Source organism: Chrysochloris asiatica, unplaced genomic scaffold (assembly GCF_000296735.1).
Source record: "Chrysochloris asiatica unplaced genomic scaffold, ChrAsi1.0 scaffold00060, whole genome shotgun sequence".
Taxonomy (NCBI): Eukaryota; Metazoa; Chordata; class Mammalia; order Afrosoricida; family Chrysochloridae; genus Chrysochloris; species Chrysochloris asiatica.
The window spans coordinates 16,336,473-16,341,426 of record NW_006408578.1 but is presented as its reverse complement, the minus strand read 5'-3'; the positions used below and the strand labels follow the sequence as shown (position 1 = coordinate 16,341,426).

General features: G+C 42.3%; 1 protein-coding gene across 1 annotated transcript in view; it reads left to right on the top strand.

Moving 5' to 3' along the window:
- The window catches only part of FARS2 (phenylalanyl-tRNA synthetase 2, mitochondrial), a 615,217-nt gene that overhangs the window by 335,814 nt on the left and 274,449 nt on the right, over positions 1–4,954 (top strand). The window lies entirely within an intron of this gene.

The following is a 4,954-nucleotide window of genomic DNA, read 5'->3' as shown; positions in this document are numbered from 1 at the left end:
TATCAGGATTGGAGGAAGACTCATTACCACCTGCACCATGGATATGACACAACCTTGCTTTCTGAAAGCAAACAGTACTTAAAATATTTACTGATGAAGATCAAAGACCACAGCCTTCAGTACAGGTAGCACCTCAATATAAAGAAAACAAAAATCCTCACTACTAAACCAATAAATAACATTATGATAAATGGAGAAAAACTGACATTTTCAAGGACTTCATTTGGCTCAGATCAACCATCAACATTTCATGGAAACAGCAGTGAAGAGATCAAACCACATATTGCATTAGGCAAATCTGCTGCATAAGACCTCTTTAAACTATTTAATCATAAAGATGTCAATTTGAAGTCTAAGGTGCACCTGACCCAAGCCATGGTATTTTCAGTAGTCTCATATGCATGTGAAAAGTTGGACAATGAGTAATAGAGAGCATAGAAGACTTGATACATTTCGAGTTATCATGTTGGAGAAAAATCGTAAGTGTACCATGGTCTCTCAGAAGAACAAACAAATCTGTGTTGGAGGAAGTGCCGCCAGAATGCTCCCTAAAAGGCAGGATTGTGAGACTTTGTCTTTCATACTTAAGACATTATCAGGAGAGATCGGTCCCTGAAGAAGGATATCATGCTTGGTAAAGTGAAGGGTCAGAGAAAAAGAGGAAGATCCCCAAGGAGATGGATTGGCACAGTGGCAGCAGCAATGGACTCAAGCATACAGTGATTGTGAGGATCCGCGCAAGACAGGGTGGTGTTTGGTTTTGTTGTGCATAGGGTCACTACAAGCTGGAACTGACTTGACAACACCTAACAACAACAGCAGTTAGGCTGCATCTTTGTTGATCATCTCTCTTGACAGTTGTTTGAAGGGTGCTCATTTAGACTTTGACCTAACCTGACCTCCTTGTCTAGTCTCTGTCAAGGTTGGTACATTCCTCAGCTCCCTGTGTCATCTGATTACGCTTTATGAATTGATCACTGCACTTGTTCCCAGGAACTAGAGCCAGGTGGCCTGGGTTCTAGTCCCAGCTTCTCTGGGCCTCTGTTTCCTCATCTATGAAACAAGGATAATATTAAATACACACATCATAGAATAGTCTGAAGATTGAATGCGATGCAGCACTAGAACAGTGTCTGGCACATGAAAGTTAACTTCCATACTAGTATGATTGGGATTGTTAGCCTGGCAGGATCACGCTATGTGTTTATTGTAGAATATGGTCAGAAAACTAGTTTTCAATGACAGTAATTTTTATAGAACAACACAAGGAACATCTATTATTTCAGTAACAGCCGGATCCTACAACTTTGCTTTGCAGTCTCGGGTTTTTGAGCACTCAACAGACGGAAAAGGTCTCTGTGCAGATGTTCTGGGCTGCAGCAGTCAACTGCAATGATTCTTTTGGTGTTAGATGAAGCATGTGGGAACAGGCCAGGCCTGGGGACTCTGGTGCTATCTGGTTGAGATTCTGTGCACTGACATTGGGCATATAATCAACAAAATATTGTATGAAAATAGATGCTGAATATGTACCCTCTTGATAAATCATGAGAAGTACGTATTTTATTTTTCTCCATTTTATGAATAAATGTATATCAAATCAACTTTTGTGCATAGATGTAGAACACATTTAAAAATTGAATATTCCATACATACACAATGAGCTAGTATCTCTTAGTGGTTAGAAGCACAGACTTTGATGCCAACCAAACAAGGTTTGTGTCCCAGCTATACTCCTAAATAGCTATGGGACTTTGAGCAAGCCACTTGACTTTTGTAAGTTTTCATTTTTCCAGCTACAGCGTTATGAATTACTTAATATGGTCTGTGTAGCTGAAGTCTTTGTACCTCTCACCAAATAATTGGATTTTGTTTTGTTAAGAGCTGTTGTTAAGTGCTGTGGAGTCGGTTAAGACTCACAGCAACACCGTATAGCGTTTCTGAGGAGCAGCTGGTGAGCTTGAACCTCCGACCTGAGGTTCAAACTGACCTTGAGGTCGAGTGCTTATCCTATGGTGCCACACCAGAACTCCTAACCATGACAAATTATGAACCAGTCATCAAGAAAAACTGTGAAAATTTGCATTTTCTAAATCAGTAACATTTTTTAATGGATTGTGGCACTGTAGGATAAACACTCAACTGCAAGGTTGGTTTGAACTGCAAGGTTGGCGGTTCAAACTCACCAGAAGTTCCTTGGAAACTCTATACAGGATCTCTATGAGTCACAACTGACTGGACAGCACCTAACAACAACAATAAGATTTAAAAGAACAAATACAATTGCAACACTACACTTTCAAAATAAACCCAAAATTCTCTATAAAGTTTTTGAGAATGGAATTATTTTCAACTATAAATTTTACCCTTTCATCTGTTTTGACAAACCAGTAACTTGGGGAAAATAATACCATATTTAAATGAAGCTAAGCGAGTGCTACAACTCATTTTGAGGGGCCCAAGTAGCACTAGAGAAGAGGGTAAATCCACAAACCGAAAGATCAAGATGAGGTCGTCAGTTCCTGTGTTTAAGAGGTGATTGAATGTGATAAGCAATCACTGTGAGTTCTGTCAGCTTCTTTGAGCTTACCATCTTGTGCAGAAGACCACAACAACACAAGACATGATTCTATTCTCATGAAACTTGCTCATACTAGACAATCCAGTGACCTACTAGACACATCTACTTGAAAGTCCTGCTTTTGTTCCAAACTCAACATACTAAACACAGTGCATCTATTGTTTCTCAGTATGTTGGAACCTGAAGGAACCTCAGATATTACTCCCTGGGTCTTTCTGACATAACATTTTTGCTCAAGAGATTTCTTCCTGTCTCTCCCACTTATGCTTCAAGGAGTCTCTGTTCTCATGAAGCAATTGATAATTTCTCTTTGAATTCCTAGAGTAGTGTGATTGTATGTCTTTGCTGAAATTCATTTATCTTCACTGTGGGCTAATGCATCAGACTGCAATGTTGTTTGAACTGCAAGGTTGGTGGTTCAAGCTCACCAGCCGCTCCTTGGAAACCCTATACAGGGTCGCTATGAGTCATAATCGACTTGACAGCACTTAACCACAACAATAACAACAACAACCCAATTATAAGCTTCTTGAGAAAAAGAAAACTTGACGGATCTTGCTGGCCCTCATGTACTTTTTCAGGTTTCTTTGCCCATAAGAAATAAGTATTTGATAAATACTTTGTTCAATAAGTATTTGATAAATGAATGAATGAATAAAGAAATAAGAAATCCAAAAATGGGTTGATCTATACCAAAGTGCTTTTCAAACAATGCATTTTATACAATTCATATTGTTACTTCCCTTTTTGAGTCTTTCTAGAATATGCCATTTTTGTTTTGACTGGCTTATTATTGAAGAGAATCCAACCTCTACTACTATCACTTGTAATCTTTTAAAGCACTTGAAATTTGTGGTAAGAGATAGCAGGGGGATACCTCACCAACCCGCCCACTCAAAACTAGACTCCACCTTTGTACCCAACTCTCTCTTAGTTCATCAAAGTGCCTTTGCTTTAGTCAAGCTGTCTCCTGAAGGAATCCCGTATTTCAATTACCCACAATCAATATCCAGTAAGAATGGAGGAAGAGAGGCAATCCCAGCTTGGCTAGAATGTTCCACTCACTTCCTCCCAGCCAGGAAACTCTTACCCCAACAACACACACAGCCTTTCTTCCTGCCTAGTCAGACCCCCAAGTAAGAGCTACCCAGGAGATAGAACTGGACATGGGCTTGGGTCTTGTTGAGGTAACATCTGATGGCTTGAAGGGCTCATCCATCAATCTCCCCCACCCCCCATCTGTAACCCTGAGCTCCCAGCCCAGCCACTTTTCACCCCTCCCCTTACCCCCTCAGCTCTCCAAGAGGCCTTCTAGCCCACTAGTCTGCTTTCACCCTATCTCCTTGTCACAATCAGAAAAAGGGCTAGCCTGCCCAAGTCTGAGAAGTGACAAGGCTCTGGTTCATTAGCAACACACAGAACAAGCCAGGCGGTCTGTGAGCAGACTGAGCTGCCTGACAGTGAGAGCAGGACAGGTGTACCAGCTCAGGGAAGCTCATCGTTCAGCAGCTTCTGTTAGAAGGAGGACTTACCACCCACCCTACCCTCTTCCAACACCCCTCCAACACAGGGATGATATGATCCAGGTGAGAAACACTAGCGAATGCACTGCAGGTGCCAGCCTCCCACAGTCTGAGATGAGGGGCCAGCGTTTGCCCAGTATCCCTACAGCCTTCAGTGCCTTCCCCCACTTGAGATCAATAAATAGGAGGAATTAGTTGTCATTAATTATCACTAAGTTGGTTCCAACTCTTAGAGACCCTGTATATGTTTTGCGAATGGCACAACTGCAGAAAACTCTCGCCAAGAAGAGATGATAGCACATCTGGTTTGTCAAATCTAGATTCCTCACTCTCGGCTGGAACAAAGCCTGCCTGTGTCCTACCTGTCAAGTGGGAATAGCAGGCGGCCAGGGAACCATTTTGAGACTTTGGGTTATTTGGGCAGGAAGCTATTGAACAATAGCTAACAGGAAAATACTTGATTCCATTTTATTCAGGTTCAGGCTAAATGTCTCATAGGCGGGCTGCACAGGGGAAGCCCTACTGAGTGGGAGTGCCTGAAGGGCCCGGTGCTGAGAAGAGGGAGGGCTGTGTTCTCTGACGTGATGCTATTTATCACATACAATTAATGGTGGCCGCGGGGCAGCGGGCAGCTGGGCCCGCATTGCCTTAACCCCTGGTCCAGGACCCGTGGGACGGGTGTCACTGCCACGTGGCAGGTGTAAGTGATGTGTGCTCCCCACCAGAACACTTCCACCCCACAAAATCCTCACCCCTTGATACCAACTCCCAAACCCCACATCTTCCTTGAGTGTTTTGTGACATCATTGAGGTGTTTTTTTTTTTTTTTTTTAATAGTTTTATTTTTCAA